The 18,874-nt window shown below is 44.0% G+C and overlaps 1 protein-coding gene across 5 annotated transcripts in view; it reads left to right on the forward strand.

Moving 5' to 3' along the window:
* The window catches only part of WASF3 (WASP family member 3), a 676,822-nt gene that overhangs the window by 619,509 nt on the left and 38,439 nt on the right, over positions 1 to 18,874 (forward strand). For 4 of the 5 annotated variants that reach the window (XM_077484052.1, XM_077484053.1, XM_077484055.1 and 1 more), the window contains one exon: positions 157 to 248. The exons of the other annotated variant lie outside the window; for it this stretch is intronic. The gene's annotated coding sequence lies outside the window, so the exon portion shown is untranslated. The remainder of the gene's footprint in view (positions 1 to 156; positions 249 to 18,874) is intronic. 5 annotated transcript variants of the gene reach the window in all.

An 18,874-nucleotide genomic window follows, 5' to 3' on the forward strand; every position in this document is an offset into this window, starting at 1 on the left:
TTTATTTATAAAACAAATGGGTGTCAAGGGTGACAATCCCAAGGGGCCACTCTATTTAATTCTTTCGTGGCCCTGGCATTCTTACCTAGGCACAAAATGCCCATGTGCTTCTTTTTTGTGAGTTATCTAATACATTTTTTTTCTCCTCTCTTTTAGAATTTGCGCTCCACTTGAAACTTGTTGGCTGATCAGTAACAAGCACAAGAACCAATGCTTGGCTTCCTCTGAAGGATTTTGAAAAAAAACGTGTAAGTAGAAATACAGAGACTTGATTCAGGATTGCTACCAAGTAAAATTCGAGTCGAGGGAAGAAAGTAATTCAAGCGTATGCTTGCAGCATTTTAATGCCATCTAGTTTATCCAAAGATTGTATGGTGAATCTATTTTTTGAAAATTGGCAGACTGCAGCTGGCTGTTGTGCTACCTACTTTTTGCTCTAAACGTTATACAAATTTCAAAATAAATAGATTTATGGAGAAAAAAATTGCCAGACTGTGTGTGGGAGAGTTAATGAGGTTATAGCAGTTGTAAACTGCGCCAAAAAATTTGGGTTCCCTGCAGATCTAAGCCATAGTATGTACCGCATACTAGCACATTATGACACACTTACCTGCACACAGAGCCCTCCAGCTCCCCACTGTCACAGATCCCCCCCCCCCACACTTTCATGTACCCTGCCTTCCTTTTGGGTTCACTGGCTCCGGCCGTTTGAAAGGCCAGAGCCGCAATGACGTCACTCCCGCGCACTTTGCTCTGCATTCAACTGCATACTGTGTGCCCTGAATGCAGAGCATCACTGCGCATGTACAGGGAACATAATCAGTTATTGTCAACGTGAATATCACCTAAATAACAAAATAAGTGAAATAACCTTGCGCTACAGAAATTAGTATGCAAAATAATGAATTAATTGTGTCTAATGGTGCGCTCTATTCAACTTCCTATTACACAGTCACAAAGAAGTGGTACGAGGCTAGCAATCCTGAAGCTGCTATGAGGATATGTGTTGAACACAGTACTGTGCAAAAATGCAATAATATCATGTGCAAATAAGCAAAAAGATAAAGTGCAAAAAGAATTAGTGTACAATTGACAAAGTGCGGAAATGCTCTGCACTTATCACAAATAATGTGCAAATAGGCAATAAGTGTTGAAAGCAAAAATCTCCTTCACATCCAGTACAAAGTGTTGTTGTGCTTATTGCTGTTCAGCCTAACTCATGAACAGCCTACAAAGCTACCAATCCTAATGCTACTATATAAAACAAGTACTGTGCAAAATACATTAATATCATATGTAAATAAGTAAAAAAGGGAATAAAGTGCAAAAAAATTTAGTGTAAACAATTAGCAAGGTGCAAAAATGTAATTTGAAGCCTTAATAATGTTATGATATGATATTATCTGAGGTGGTGATCCTGGTGTTTTTCTATTAGTGTTGTTTTTTTGTTGTCCTTCACATCCAGTTTTTTTGTACTGGATGTGAAGGAGATTTTTGCTTTCAACACTTATTATTGCCTATTTGCACATTATTTGTGATAAGTGCAGTCCGTACTTTGTCAATTGTACACTAATTCTTTTTGCACTTTATCTTATTTGCACATGATATTATTGCATTTTTGCACAGTACTGTGTTCAACACATATGCTCATAGCAGCCTCAGGATTGCTAGCCTCGTGCCCCTTCTTTGTGATTGTGTAATAGGAAGTTGACTAGAGCGCACCATTAGACACAATCAATCCTTATAGTGACAGAACACTGACTTGGTTGCAGCCTAGTCATTTAAGTTTTTTTCTATACATGTGTGTTATCCCCACATATTTATTAATATCAGCACTAAGGTTTTTTCCCTTTATCAAAATAATGATTTAAGCTGCTCCCCTCAAAGTGCAAAGTGCTGACTTTACTCATGCATGTGTCCTGCTTCTTAACTTCCCTGGCGGTATGATTATTTCGGATTTTAGGTGCTGAAAGCGGTACAATTATTTTGCATGTAAATTTGGCGTTTTATATTGTAGTCCTGTAATTCTTAGGAATAACTCACTTAAATCTGTCCAAACCAGAGTCTAGCAGACATCCCGGGTATGATAAAGTTTGAAAAATGAAATCATAAATTATAATATAATAAATAACTATAAATAATTATACCAAATAATAATATAATAATAATAACAATTATTCAATAATGTAATCAAATCAAAAACACTGAAATTTGCTCAGTTGCAGAATTGTCACTGTCATTACTTTTCAATATTTGATAACGGATCTCCCCACAAATCGCTATCGTTCAATTCTGCGAGTGATTCTAATTTATTATGGCTGTTTTCTAGCTGGTCTAAAATTACTTTTGATGTAAAGGGACAGTTTTGGTTGCTATGGACAATCTCCAGTGTCCAGGCAGAAAGAACAGTTTTTATAATATAAAATTACATGCAGAGCACTGCAGAAACCACTAGGGACAAAGGGGATGTGAAATTATTACATACAGCAATTTAATCTGTAAGATTACATTATACTGTATGTAATGTGTGTGTTTCACTTTTTGAATTTGGTGCCGATGTCCATCCCCGTGCGTCGCAACACTCGCAGGGAACGGAGATCGGCTCCGTGATGAATCGAGCAGAGGACGAGGGGGATAACGCGGGAGCCAGGGTAGAAAGTAAGTAACCTCCTCCTGCATACAGCAATACGGTCCCGAGTCTGGCTCGCGGTTACCACTTTTGGTATAAAACTTCCACCCTGAGCCAGACTCGGGAATAGGGGGTCAACAATGCCAAGAGTTGGTGAAAGCAGGGGTCTGTCATTTTGAAAAAAATAAAAACAATTTGATAAAATATATACATTTATTAATTCACATAATTTGTAAAATCAAGGTTCCTGCAGAACCAACCACATTTGTATAAATATAAACAAAAATACATGACAATTGGCAGAGGACGTGGTAAAATCCCACTACATAAATATAAACCATCCATGTGTATGGAGGGTTTCTATTTGTGTAGTGGGATTTTACGACCTCTGCCAATTGTCATGTATTTTTGTTCATGTTTATACAAGTGTGGTTGGTTCTGCAGGAACCTTGGTTTTACAAATTATGTGTATTAATAAATTTATATATTTTATCAAATTGTTCTTATTGTTTCAAAATTGCCTTTAAAATCCCATTTAAGCTTCTCTTCTCCTTTATCTCCTGCTGATGTAGCTTTTGGCCTCAAGGTTCTTGCAGTAGTTCTGTGAGGTTGAGTCTTTTGACAATTGTTATTGGGCCTGTTGAGACAGTTCTGTTTGAATCATTGTTGGCCACTCTTCCTAGTCATTGATTGGGAATGTTCAATGGGGTATGAATATTCTTCCTGTGCCTTGTACTATATGGTTAAGATATTTTGACTTGCCTGTAAATTACATATCTTGAAGTACAACACAGGACACAGACCACCCTCCCTTGGTTTATTCTCCATTGCTTGCTACAAAACTGAGGGATCATAGAATGGGGTAGGGTTATAGTGGAGTCGTTCAGGGGACGTTTCCCCCAAATTACCTGATGCATGCCTATAACTCATGGTGTGAAAGAATGATCCTGGTGTCTTTTGCATCAGTCTAAGTTATGGTATGTTTTCCTCCCTGTCCAACCTTGTGTGGGTGGCTCTAGCCACCCTTATACCTTTTTAGTCAGTTCTGATTTTTGAGGGGTTCCCTTGAGGTTTGTTTTCATGCACAGCTACACCAGATTCTGTGTGCACCAGTTTTAGTAAATCTCCAAGTTTGCTGCTCCTTCATTGTCAATTATTACCTGGAGTTGGATTTTATGCCAAGCTGTATTGCTTAGCTGCCATGTAGTCTGCAGGAAGGTTACAGGAAGAGTGGGTTGCTTGACTGGCTTAAAGAATTCTAAATCCTTTTGCAAATAGTTTTAATACATTAATTTCTACTATATATATATTTAGTGGTTTGCTAGAGTTCAGATATGAAAGAGCTTTGTAAACAAAAAGTTCCCCTTTTGGATGGTTCTGGTACAATTTGAGTTGCATGTCCAGTTTCTATGTGTCAGTTGGATGAGACAGGTTTGTCCTGTCAAACATTTGAACCTGTTATCATCGGCTTGTAATGTATGCAGTGCATAGACTGTACTTGGCTTTTTTACAGACACAAGAGGAGTACTGTTTATTTTGCCTTTGAACCCTAAAAAGATCTCCAATCAAGCCACAGAGAAAACTTACATCTCTTGATTAGGATCACTTGATCTGTAAAGTGAGGGGCAGGGAAGGGTTGGGGCTGCACTCCAACTTGCATAATTGCCAACTGAAATTGGTTGGAAATGGTCTTTTTCCACTAAAAGGAGAGACGTGAAACAGAATAGAGAAAGCAGAAAGATATGAAAAAGGGACCAGAGAAGATGATGACCCTTGCTAGCAGAAAACATTACTTTGACTTACACTACAAGCATTCCAAAGAACAAAGTACACAAAACCATGCATGTAGTAGACCATGTTGTGTTCCAGTTCTTTCTGCAGGGACCTCTCATTGGGATGTCTGCATCTTGGAGAGTTCAGTGTGAGCATTTATCTCCATAAGAAGAGGATTAACATGTCAGCATCTTCTTTTACTAATACTTTAATCTAGTTGGTTGAAGAAGAGAACAGGTCAACAAGCAGTCAAACATTTTAACCCCCAGAACAGGTAAAAATGAATTGAGCTATCTTTTCAGAGAGTTGGATTCAGTATAATTTTTTACTGGATTTTTATTTTAACAAATCGACCACAAGTCAGTTTGGTTCCATAGAAAGGAACTTTTGTTAAATTGTTTTTAACACATTTCCAATGTCTGGTCACTAGGAGTAATTACTCTGAAAGTTGTCGTGGATGGAATTTTTTTCTGTTTTGTTTAATCAACAATTTTTATAATTTTTTTCCCTTTATACAGCAGAAAAAGAGAGAGAACAACAAAGGACATCTTACAAGGTTCACAACTGACCGAAATACAATAATATCAGTAGTCCAAAAAGAATAGATACAGGCATACCCCGCTTTTAAGTACACAATGGGGTTTATTTACTAAAGCTGGAAAGTGCAAAATCAGGCTCACTTCTGCATAGAAACCAATGAGCTTCTAACCCCAGCTTGTGCAATTAAAGGGATTGTAAAGTAATTTTTTTTTAAAATAACAAACATGTTATACTTACCTCCACTGTGCAGCTCCACTTTGCACAGAGTGGCCCCGAACCTGCTTCTGGGGTCCCTTGGCGGCTGTCTCTGCTTCCTCCCGCAGGTACTTTTCACGTTCATGCTAGCTCCTTCGCATGGGGAGAACCACCTGCGGGCACGCTCCCGTGATACAGCCGGCGGCTACAGCCGCGCGCTGTATCAAACGGCCACGCCCCCCCGATGTGCCACGTTATTGGATGTGATTGACAGCAGCGCGAGCCAATGGCTGCGCTGCTTTCAGTCCATCCACTCCAGCCAATCAGCGGCCAGGCTGAGCACTGAAGAGGAGCACGGGACTTTCGAGGGGTCAGGTAAGTAAAATGGGGGAGGCTGGGGGCGCCGGCACTGTGAGATGTTTTTTCACCTTAATGCATAAAGTGCATTAAGGTGAAAAAATATTTACCTTTACAACCCCTTTAAGCTTTGGTAATAAAACCTGGAAGCTCATAGGTTTTTGCACTTTCCAGCATTAGTAAATAAACTTTATTGTGTGGGTATGGCTTATGGGGTATGGCTTTAGATTGTAGCAGCAAGACAACTTTAAATAACAGTAGTACTTTTTAAACAGTAGCATGAGCAGTCTAGCTTCAGAAATATTATCAGTCAAGGCCAATTCCAGGAAGGACCAGCCAAAGCTTAGCTTACCAAGAGGACCCAAAACATTACACAAAGTCCTTAAGTGACTTCCAAAAATAACAGCATTGAGAACAAGGAATAGAAATAAATAGAAAAGGAAAGAAATCTAAAATAAGAAAGATTCCCGAGTTCAAGGTGGATGGAACTTTATGTGCATTAACCTTAATCTTGAAGCTTTTGGATCAGTGGTGGCTTTCCACAGTAGAATAGCTTTGGAACAGATATTGCATACAAATCATCCACCCAGTGTATAAAAAGCAACTGTCCCATATGGTATATAGATTAAGGGATGAGTGCTGTGTACGCCAAATATTTTTCTTGAAAATACAACAGCTAGAATCTGGCTCCTGTTGGAAACACGGACATGTTTTTCATAAAAACCCAAAGAGCTGCTTGGTGAATTATTGTATAGCCTAGGTTCAGTTCCCACTAGGAAAGTTGGCTGCCTTGTTTTTCATTTCCTCCAAAAAAATATGCAGACAGGTTAGCAGGCCTCCACACAAATTGGCACCAGTATCTGCATATGGATGACTGCAGAAGGAACATTACATTGTAAGCTTGTTTAGAGCTGGGGGCGTGTCCAAGATGGCGACTTGAGAGGTTGTGACTGCCAGAGCTCTGCTGTTCTATTATCCTGAATACCAACTTCCTGCACCTATTTTTGGCCGAACGCTGCACCCCGGTGCTCCGGATGTCCAGCAGAACACGCCGAAAGGGGAAAAAGCTGCATTTCCCGGATCCAGCCCCGGTTTTGAACGTACAGGCCGCGGTCCCCCAGGCCAGGGCGCGCAATATGGCGTCTCAGACGAAGATGGAAGCCCAGGCAGAGGACGCTGAGATCGGCTTTCGTGAGGTGATGGCGGCCATAGCTACGTGTCAGGCAGCTCTGACCAATAAAATAGAGGCTGTACAACTTGATGTGGGTCTCGTCCGCCAAGACCTCGACAAGCTTCGCTCGCGGGTCTCGGAAACGGAGCAGTGCATTGGGCGGACAGAGGACGTTACCTCGGAACACGCGGAGTCCCTCCGCTCCCTTCATACGCGGGTGCGGGCTCTGGAGTACAAGGCCGACGACGCAGAGAAGAGAAACCGGAGGAACAATCTTCGAATCGTTGGCCTGCCAGAAGGGGTGGAGGGGAAGAACCCCACTGTCTTCGTCGAGGAACTGATGCGCGGTCTCTTACCTGAAGCGCAGTTCTCCCCTTATTTTACAGTGGAGAGGGCGCATCGTGTTCCCCCCACTCCGGGGCCCCCTGGTGCACGACCGCGCACTCTGATTTTCAGGCTCCTGCATTTTCGGGATCGAGACGAGGCCCTGAGATCTGCCCGGCGGTTGGGGGAGCTGCGATACCAGAATTCTAACATTATGCTATTCCCGGATTATTCCTTGGAAACGCAAAAAATGCGCAGGTCTTTTGACCAGGTGAAAGCGGGACTCCGGTCACGGAACATTAAATACAGTGTTCTCTTTCCAGCCCGACTGAGAGTGCAGGATGGCGAAGCCGTTCGCTTCTTTACCGACCCACGTGAAGCTGCTGCCTGGTTGGAATCTCTTCCTCCGCGCCGGTGAGGGATGGAAGTGCCCGTGGTGTTCCTATGTTGTTACCGGTCGGATGGGGTTCTATTTGGATTGTTGTGCTCTATTTTTGTATTTCCCACTGTGGTGTCTACTTGATGGACGGTTTCCTGGCCACTTCACGCTGACATTGGACAGGTCTACTCCTGGCTCCCCTCCTAGGGATCGGATGTGATTTCGTGCGGCCTGGCGGAGTGGCTTGACTTTCCACCTGGCTACTTACCGGTTGCGGGGGACATACACGCTGGCAAAGGATTTTCCCAAGGAGCTCTGCTTTTACACGGACCGGAGCAGCCTACCATGGTCCGGGTATTCTTGCCTGCATGAACACGAGGTGAGCGGGATGCTAGTCAGTGGGAGACAGTGCATCTCTTTGGTGTCAATGGGGGGACTCTAACTGCACCAGACCTCCGCAGGTACGGAACTGCTCGGGCTGCTGCTCGACCCCTGGCCGGGGACTTCTTTACTTTTATATTGGAGCAGACTATCTTAGACCTTTATTTGACCGTGGACCTGTTTGTAACTAAGCTGGTACCCCTAACAGGAGTTGGGAGACTTTGGTTCTTTTTGGATTTTTTTTTTCTTTTATCTTCAGCAACTCTATGGCTCACTTGTGCCCGCAGGGCGAAACCTCCAGCTATGAACTCACGCTCTCCATAGCGGATGTGTTGGTTCTATTTTTGGGGGCATGAGGCGCCCCCGAGGTTCGGGGGGGGGTGCGGGGAGGGGGGAACTACTTGTTTCTGCCGTTGCAGACGGGGTGGTTGTGTTTTTTTCTGTTTTATAATGTTTTTGGTTTCTTGTTTTCTTTACCTATTATTTTTTGGAGTGACTTTGTGGTCGGGGGGAGTGTGCTTTTGTCCTACTATTATAATATACGGGTCTGGTTTAGCCCTACCTGATTCTGTGATATTTCCGGATGGGGAGTGGTGGGAGGGGGGATGCCTATGGATCGGGTGGCCTCATCTACATAATGACTTAGATGGCTGACGTCTCAATTGTTTCCTGGAATGTCCGGGGTCTTAATTCGGCTACCAAAAGATCCCTGGTATTTAAATTTTTACAAAAATATAACCCCCAGATTTGTATCTTACAGGAGACCCATTTGATTGGTTCGCGCACACTTGGTACTCGGAGGGCTTGGGTGGGTGCTCATTATCATGCTACCTACTCTGCTTATGCCAGGGGTGTTAGCATCCTGGTCCATAGGTCTCTCCCGCTCCAGATTAAGGCGGTGCGGACTGATCCGGGTGGAAGGTTTGTGATTTTGCATGTCTCCCTATACGAAAAAGAAGTGGTGCTGGTGGGGTTATACCTCCCGCCTCCGGCGAATGGCCAGTTGTTATATGATATTATGCACATAGTTATGGGATTTCAAGCACCAGAGGTTTTAGTGTTTGGGGATTTTAATTTGGTGCCCCATCAGGACCTGGACAGGCTCCGCCCCGTATCTCGGTCTGGGGGGGCCTCCAAGCATGGGCGGACACGTTTGCTCTGGTCGATGTCTGGCGCCACTACTATCCCTATGCACGTGAGTTCACGTGTCACTCCGCTACCCACCGGGCGCTGTCTCGCATAGACTTGGCCTACGCCTCCCCGGGGGCTTTACGATGGGCTAGGTCTGTGCGACACCTACCCCGAGGGATATCGGATCATACTCCGCTCCTGCTTACATTGTCCCTGGCCCAGTCTCCGGGCCCTAGGCTGTGGCGTCTGTCCAGGTTCTGGGCCACTGATGAGAGGTTGCGAGAAAAAACTGAGGAGGCAGTATGCAATTTTTGGCAACAGAATGATGACTCTGCGGAGGGTTCGGTTATGTGGGACACATTCAAAGCTGTAATGCGGGGCCACTACATCTCCAATATTGCCGCTATCCGTAAGGTAACAGATAAATCTCTCACGGATTTGGAGGCAGAATGTGGGAGGCGGGAGGCAGAATATGTCCGGACGGGACATGTGGATACCTATCGCAGATGGCAGGCGGTCCTTAGGGAAGTATCTCTCCTTCAGGTGACTCAGACTCAGCAGTCTATGTTGTATTCCAAGCAGAGGCTTTTTGAGTACGGTAACAAGAATGGCAGGTTACTGGCATGGTTGGCACGGGTTCAATCAGCCTCTTCCCATATAGCAAGTGTTACGGATGCCCAGGGCAGAGAGCTTACCTCCCAAGTAGATATCAACAGTAGATTTTGTGAATTTTTTCAAAGCCTCTATGCGTCGAGGGCACAGTACTCGGCTGAGGCACTGCAGGATTACCTGGCGGATATCCCCTTCCCGGTTCTATCCGGGGAACATAAGGCGTTGCTGGACGGGGATATTTCCCTGGAGGAGATACAATCAGCAATCGGGGGCCTTCAAAATGGTAAGACCCCGGGAACTGATGGCCTGCCTGCAGAATTCTATTCCCAGCATGCTGACTTGGTGGCACCTAGATTTCACAAACTCCTTGAGGGGCTTGAGAGGGAGGACTGCATCCCCGAATCTATGGGGGAGGCTATAATTGTCCTGATCCCCAAGCCAGGCAAGGATCCCCGGGAGTGTGGGTCGTATCGCCCTATCTCCCTTTTAAATGTGGATGCCAAAGTGCTAGCCAAAATCTTAGCCACCCGGTTAAATTTAGTGATATCTACGTTGGTCCATGCCGACCAGACGGGCTTTATGCCCGGCAAGGGCACGGATATCAACATCAGACGTCTGTTTCTCAATTTATCTGTTGACCATGAGGTGGTTGGATCCAGAGCGATTGCCTCTCTCGATGCTGAGAAGGCATTCGACTCCGTGGAATGGAACTTTCTCTGGGGGATACTCCTTAGCTTTGGGTTTGGCCCTAGGTTCATCGAATGGGTTAAGCTGCTTTATAGGGCTCCCAGGGCCAGGGTGCGCATGAATACCTGCCTCTCGGAACCTTTTTCCTTGCAGAGGGGTACCAGACAAGGGTGCCCTTTGTCGCCTGGATTGTTTGCTCTGGCCCTGGAACCCCTGGCTATCCTGATCAGGGGGTCGCCTGTCGTGCGGGGCCTTCGGGTGGGTACTGTGGAAGAAAAGATATCCCTTTACGCGGACGACACCCTACTCTATTTAAATGACACGGGTCCATCTCTTTTAGCGGCACTCGCGATATTTGATAAATTTGGCTCGTTTTCGGGTATCAATATTAACTGGTCTAAATCCGTCCTATTTCCCATAGATGTTGGAACACCTCCGTCGGTTGGCACTATGCAGTTGCACTGGACTACCGAATTTAAATACCTGGGGGTGCGGGTGACTAGGGACCCCAGTCAGTATTACAATCTGAATGTGCTCCCTCTCCTCCGTCTCCTGCGTGAGAAGTGTCAATCTTGGTCCGGACTCCCACTTAATTTGCTGGGACGTATTAACATTTTTAAAATGATACTTTTGCCCAAATTTAACTATGTTTTCCGGAACTGTCCAGGCTGGATACCGGGATATTTTTTTCGGGAAGCGGACAAACTTATAGGCTCCTTTATATGGAATGGTTCTGCCCCTAGGCTAGCCAAGTCCACGTTGCAGTCCCCAACGACTGTTGGAGGCCTCGCCCTTCCTAACCTGCAGCTCTACTACTGGGCCGCCATGTTAGTTACCGTTTCTTGGTGGTTTGCGGCGCGAAGGTCGAATGCGGCGGTGTGCTTGGAGGCGGCTATCCTGGGTTCCATGCAGGAATTGGGGGTAGTGGCCTACAAGGGGGCGCGGGCATATGCTGTCCTCCCCGGTCCCACGAAGACGTCACTTAGGGTCTGGGGGGTGGCCGGACGCAGGTTTCGGCGGCCGGGATATTGGTCTCCGGCTCAACCTTTGTGGGGTAATCCGAATCTGCCTCATTTTAGGACAGTCCCGGACCCGCAGGTATGGGTGAGATTTGGGGTCCGAACGCTGGGAGACATAATGCCGTCGGGTAGTCTTCTCTCCTTTGCTCAACTGACTGCCTCCCACGCTTTGCCCGGTTGGATGTACTTCAGGTATGCCCAGCTGCGCCATGCAGCCAGAGCTCAGTTCCCTGCCCCCCCAACACTACAGGCCACTCCGTTGGAAGAACTGTTCGCGGGATCTTAAAAAGCCACTTTCTGATGTGTATTGTGTCGTGTCCCCTGTTGCTCCTTCTAAATTGAACTCTTTATGGGACAAATGGAAAGCGGATATTCCGGCGTTGGAGAGGGATGATTGGGAGGAGTGTCTGGATAGGGGCAGTAAATTGGTAATATCCGCAGGAGATAAGCTTGTTCAAACCAAATTTATACACCGGGTATATCATACCCCCATACGTCTATCCAGAATTTATCCCGCTAGGGATCCGCATTGTCCCCGGTGCAAAACGGAGCTGGGGACATATCTCCACATGTTCTGGGATTGTGTGAAACTGGTTGATTTCTGGAATGGGATATTTGATCATTTAAATATCAGGCTAGAGCTGGGTGTCCCTAGGCTTCCTGAGCTAGCTTTGCTGGACATTCAGGCTGATGAGCAAACACCTTACCATACTAAACTCTTGATTTCATATCTCCTTTTTTACGCCAAAAAAGAAATTATCTGTCATTGGTTTTCACCCTCTCCTCCTAGTGTGGCCTTGTGGGAGAAGAAAATAAATAGTGTTCTGCCACTTTACAAACTCACGTATCACAATCGAGGCTGCCCGTGGAAGTTCGATAAGGTCTGGCTCCCATGGACCTCTGGATAGTATGGGAGCACTTACCTAAGCCAGGTGGTGTTGTTGTTTTTTTGTTTTTTTTTCCCCTATGCGTGTTACTGGGATGGAACCTCTGTTAGGATTGTATGTATTCCTTGTTGGCTACCTGTATTATATGTAGGAAATGTCACCTTTTCTTTTTATGTATCCGACTATAATGTGGGCTACTCCCCTGTCTTTTGTTCTATTATTCTGTACACTTGTCTTTGACAATAAAGCACTCCTGTTGTTTAAAAAAAGCTTGTTTAGAGCTGGGACAAATGTAACTTGTAAAAGTTCATGTGATATATAATCTAACAAATTAAGGATATGGAACACCACTCTTTCTGTTTAATGTTTATTCAAAGTTCCATATTACACAGAACCGAGAACAGCGTAACATGGAATTTTGAATAAAAAAAAGAAGCAGAAAGACCGGTGCCCCATCCCCTCTATTTGTGAATTAAACGGAGAGCGGTGTTTAGGAGTCTGATGGATGTTGAAGCACTAATACTAGATAACTGAGACACATGGCAGCTCACCTTTGCTGATATATCACACAGTCTATAATTAATACAATTTTCAGAAGCAATACAGTTCAGGTTGCCAGTATAATTATGTTCATATTAAAGCATCTGGTTAGGCAGTCATGGCTAAACAAGCTCATTTTCAATCTGAACACGTGGAGCACAATTCCCTTGACAGAGCTTGAGATTTGCAGCTGCTTTTAGACACTTGTAGAAATGATTCAGACAGTTCTATGTGATTAGATGAGTTAGTAAAACCATACTACATATCATCACAACTACTTTGTATATCCAGGTGGTTTATGCCTTGTTTTTTTTTTCAGGACAAATTGGGCTTTCAATGGGCGGTAAATGGTAATGGATATCACCTGATTTTTTTATTGTTATTATCAAAGGAAAACTGGCCCAAAATAGTAAAAAAAATACTTTTTTTTAAATGTAGCTGTCAATTTCTTGTTATAACTATAACCTATCACCAAAGAACAACACAAAACAAATTTTCCTGCTCCTGACGATTGCAGTGATACTACATATGTACCGTATATGCCGGTGTATAAGACGACCGGGCATTTAAGACGACCCCCTAATCTTACTGTTGTTTAAGCATTTTTTTCTTGTACTTACCGTATAAGACGACCCCCTTCCAAGGCTTCCGACGCTTGATATTCCATCCTTCTTGCTGGAGCAGGAGCTGGCGCCATATCCTTCTTCCTGCTTTTGCTGGAACCAATCACGCGAGCGATGTATTCTATTAATGAATAAAAAGCCTGCTTGGATTGGCAGAGGCTGTATCATCATCAGCCCGCACCTCTCTGACTCTCAAAGCCAATCCGAGCAGGCTACAGAGTAGCCTGCTCGGATTGGCAGAGGTTGTTACTCCAATCCGAGCAGGCTCTGTATTCATTTGAATACATCGCTCGCTGGGATTGGCTCAGCGGTATATACTGTATGTAGCCGAAGCTACATACAGTATTACCGAACCCTCAGCAGGCATCGGAGGGGCTGATCCGGCGTATAAGACGACCCCTGATTTTCGGCCAGTTTTTTTAAGTGTAAAAGGTTGTCTTATACGCCGGCAAATACGGTATATGTTATTTGTTGTCTGTACCCATAGTACAGCCAGGGAACAATCTTCACATTTTTCTTTTTTCTTTTTGTCCTACCTAGACACTGACAGTGATGCTAATTAAAGTGGTTGTAAACCCTTACAACACACTTTGACCTACATGTAAGCCTAGATTAAGGCTTACCTGTAGGTCCAAGAAATAACTCCTAAACCTACACGGTTTAGGAGATATTTGCCGAAAGACAGGCACCGGTGTCTGCGGCGCATGCGCCATAGACAGCGGCGCGCAGGCGCACTGAGCGCGGCACCGTCAACGGCGAATATGCCACACGTGGCGGCTCCCGCGCACATGCGCGGGAGTGACATCGTCGTGGCTTCGCCTAATGACAGCGGCGGAGCTGCGAGACCCAACTGAGAAGATGGATGCATCGGACTACAGGGGACAGCGGTGACATCGCTGGCTCCTGTGTCAGGTAAGTGGCACATAATGGACTACTATGCGATGCATAGTAGTCCATTATGCTTTACCTTTGCAGGGAATGAAAGAGGAAGTAAACCCATCAGGGTTTACTTCCTCTTTAAAATAAAATCCTGCCCAAAATATACTGACCTGCAAGGAGAGAGAAAAATACTAAAGGCAAATAGACTGTGCACTTTTGAAAGTGCAGTTGTTTCAGAGCCTAGTAAGTGAGGTAAAAGCTCACTTTGCAAAGAACAACCAATCCCATGCAAGCAAAATAAAAAAAACTGTATTTTTGCTTGCACATGATTGGATGATGGAAGTCAACAGAGCTTTTCCTAATTTACTAAGTTCTGGAGCAGCTGCACTTGCAGAGTTCAACTGCACTTTAAACAATGTACAGTCTATTTGCCTTTAGTAAATCAACCCCACTGTATCTAGACGTGGTGAAGACAACTTGCTGGAGTTCAAACCAAGCACCAGAAAGGGGAAAAAAAGGGATTTACAGTGCCTTGAAAAAGTATTCATACCCCTTAAAATTTTGCACATTTTGTCACGTTACACCTAAAAACGTAAATGCATTTTATTGGGATTTTATGTGATAGACCAACACAAAGGGGGTTATTTACTAAAGGAAAATCAACTTTGCACTGCAAGTGCACTTGGAAGTAAAGTCGCTGTAGCTTTGAGGGGGATATGCAAGGGAAATAAAAAACAGCATTTTAGCTTGCACATGATTGGATGATAAAATCAACATAGCTTCCATTCATTTCAGATCTATCCCTTAGATTTAGAGCGACTGCACTTCCAAGTACACTTGTAGTACAAAGTGGATTTGCCTTTCGTAAATAACCCCCAAAGTGTCACATATTTGTCAAGTGGAAGGAAAGTGATAAATGGTTTTCAAAATGTTTTACAAATAAATATGTAAAAAGTGTGGCGTCCATTTGTATTCAGCCCCCTGAGCCAATACTTTGTAGAACCACCTTTCATTGCAATTATCATTGCAAGTCTTTTTGCGTATGTCTCTACCAGCTTTGCACATCTATAGAGTGACATTTTTGCCCATTCTTCTTTGAAAAATATCTCAAGCTCTGTCAGATTGGATGGAGAGCGTCTGTAAACAGCAATTTTCAAGTCTTGCCACAGATTCTCAATTGAATTTAGGTTTGGACCTTGACTGGGCAATTCTGATGTCGCATACACACAATCGGATTTTCCGACGGAAAATGTTGGATGTGAGTCGTAAGGCCGACTGTGTGTCTGCTTCATCGGACAATTTTTGTCTGACTTTCCACCAACAAATGTTGGCTAGCATGTTCTCAAATTTTCCGCCAACAAATGTGTGTTGTCGGACTTTTCTGATCGTGTGTACACAAGTCCGTCAGACAAAAGTCCAAAGTACAAATACACATGCTCAGAAGCAGTGGTCGGTCTTGTAAACTAGCGTTTGTAATGGAGAATTAACATTCGTGACGTGGCAAATTATGAAATCTCCAAATGCAGCACACAATTCTCTTCTAAGTAATGGGATAATAATGAAGCTGCTTTGCTGGTGATACTGATGGAGTTATTGCCATCAAATTTTCAAAGGCTAACAAGTAGTTAGAAGTAAAACTCATAGCCAAGTATTATTCTCCACAATTATTTTATTGTGCATTAAAAAAAGAAAAGAAAAAAATTAGACATGCTATCTGCCAATACAACTGAACCAAAAAGTACATTCTATGCATCCAAAAGTATAGAAAATATACCAAATCAAATCATTATTCAACCAAAAAATAATGTCAAAGCAATAACTCCAAGGCCAATAATAAATAACAGGTTATCGCTTCCGATTCCGCAACATTTCTGGTTGACGAATTCAGAAATGAACTGAAAAGCATGAAATGAAAAGCGCTAAATGAAAAGCACGAAAAGAAATACGCGAATCAACGCTCACCAAACTTTTACTAACACAAAATTAGCAGAAGGAGCCCAAAGGGTTGCGCTAAAGAGCTGAAAAACCACGTAGTACATCTAATACGCCACTACGTTCGTAATTGTTGGTCAACATTTGTGTGACCGTGTGTATGCAAGACAAGCTTGAGCCAACACCCTTTGGAAAAAATTCCACGGTTTTGTTGTTGGAAAGTCCGATCGTGTGTACAGGGCTTTACACATGAATATGCTTTGATATAAATCATTCCATTGTAGCTCTGGCTGTATGTTTAGGGCCGTTGTTCTGCTGGAAGGTGAACCTCTGCCTCAGTCTCAAGTCTTTTGCAGACTGTAAAGCCCCGTACACACGAAAATCCGACTATGTTTATGCTCCATCGGACAATTGTTGTCGGACTTTACGCCAACAAATGTTGGATAGCAGGTTTTCAAATTTTCTGCCAACAAATGCGTGTTGTCGGATTTTCCGACCGTGTGTACACAAGTCCATAATCCAGGCTTTAGAAAGCCTGGAATTAGCAGGTACAATTGTTTTCATGAAAACAATAAGTAATGCACTCAACCACCATGGCCTGTATGCACGTTCACCACGCAAGACTCCATTGCGGAAGAAAAAGCATGTTGCAGCTCGTTTAAAATTTGCTGCACATAAGCCTGTGAAATACTGGGAGAATATAGTCTGGTCAGATGAGACCAAAATTGAACTCTTTTGCCGCTTACGCACGATCGGATTTGTCATGGGGAAAAAAATATGAGGGCTTTTCCGGCGGATTTTCGCTCAAGTGTGCCTTGCATACACACAGTCACGCAAAAGTTCGCTGAAATTACGACAAGAACGCGGTTACCTACAACACTACGACGAGCCGATAAAATTAATTTCAGTGCTTCCGAGCATACATCAAATTGTTTCCGAGCATGTGTAGGAATTTTGCACGTTGGAATTGCCACAGGCGAGTGCATTTTCAGATAGGAACTTTTCCTGACCGAAAAATTGAGAACATGCTCTCAATCTTTTGCTGGCTGGAATTCCGCCAGCAAAAGACAAATGGAGCATACACACGGTCGCATTTTCCTATGAAAAACTCTCATCTATCTTTTGCGGGCTAAAATTCCGATCGTGTGTACACAGCATTTGGATGCCATATTACACAACATTGGAGGTCAAATGGCACTGCACATCACCCCAAAAACAACATACCAACAGTGAAGTTTGGAGTGGGAACATCATGGTGTGGGTCTGTTTTTCAGCATATGGTACTGGCAAACTTCATACCATTGAAGGAAGGATGAATGGATAAAAATCTGCTGCCATCTACCAGGATTATGAAGATAAAAAGGGGGTGGACATTTTAGCAAGAAAAATGGTGACATGTTCAATACTTATTTTAACTGCTGTAGTTAGTTTGAAAAAAGATGCAGTCCTGGGTGGGCAGCAGAAAGTGCAGGGTCTGGAGAAGAACCAGAGGAGGGCTGAATGCTGAGACCAGGGGAGGGTGAAGACGGACGGGCGCTGCGGCTGCACAGAGAGGCGCAGGATCTGGAGGAGGAGTTCTGTCCTCTCTGCTGCTGACCGCTTATCTGAGCACCACACACTGAAAATGCTATTTAATTCATTTTTGTATTTCAATGGTTTTTATTGAAAGTTGCAAAATATGTTTGACATTTTGGCATAAACTTTTTGCCATATCTCAAAGTATGTATACAACAAGTTCTTCACAGAAAAGCAACTTACCATTACCAGCACATTTATCATACTATTATTGCATTTATAGAAAAGACTAAACACTAAACCAATTAACAATTCTGTGGTCTGTGAAGTAATTATAGCCATGTCTCCCCATTCCCCCGTTTAATTCATTTTTAATATTCAAAGCAAACTCACCCATCCATGCATGTCGCCCATGCTTTATTTTGTTTAGAAATCACTTTGAAAAACACTCCCTAGCATTTCTAGCTGTGTTTGTGTTTGTCTTGAAAGAGCAGCTGATTCATGTTGCATTCACTTTCTGGAGTCCATCTGCTGTTAACTCAGGCATGCAGGCAGGAGGGCATGCTTAGCTGAGAAAGGTCCCCCACCCATCCTTAAAGCGGGGTTCCACCCTAAAGTGGAACTTCCGCTCATCGGAACCCTCCCCCCCTTCGGTGTCACAATTGGCACCTTTCAGGGGGGAGGGGGTGCAGATACCTGTCAAAGACAGGTATTTACACCCACTTCCGGGCATAGACTCCCACGAGAGTCTATGCCTCTTCCTGTCCCTGCGCGCTGTCTGCTGGGACACACACGGGTCCCAGAGAAAGCGCGGACAATTCCTATTGCGCTGCGCGACTCGTGCATGAGCAGTAGGGAACCGGTTTCACTTCCTGATTCCCTCACCTAGAATGGTGGCGGCAGCAGCCGAGAGCCGAGCGATCGATCGGCCTCGGCTGCCGGCTTTGCTGGACCCTGGGACAGGTGAGTGTTCATTTATTAAAAGTCAGCAGCTGCAGTATTTGTAGCTGCTGGCTTTTAATATTTTTTTTCCACAGTGAAATCCCTCTTTAAGATGAAGGAAGAAAAAAAATGCTCATTTAGACTCATGGGATGTATGACCTCATTTTGGCCAGGGCCAAAAACCAAGAAGCAACTTAAAAAAAAAGTTTAAAGCCAAAAAATATAATATATAGTATATAGTTGGTAAGTTTGAAAAAAGACACGTCCATCAAGTCTAACGTGTGTGTGTGTGTGTGTGTGTGTGTGTGTGTGTGTGTGTGTGTGTGTGTGTGTGTGTGTGTGTGTGTGTGTGTGTGTG

Source organism: Lithobates pipiens, unplaced genomic scaffold (assembly GCF_037356315.1).
Source record: "Lithobates pipiens isolate NorthernLeopardFrog02 unplaced genomic scaffold, aLitPip1_a1.2 Scaffold_16, whole genome shotgun sequence".
NCBI lineage: Eukaryota > Metazoa > Chordata > Amphibia > Anura > Ranidae > Lithobates > Lithobates pipiens.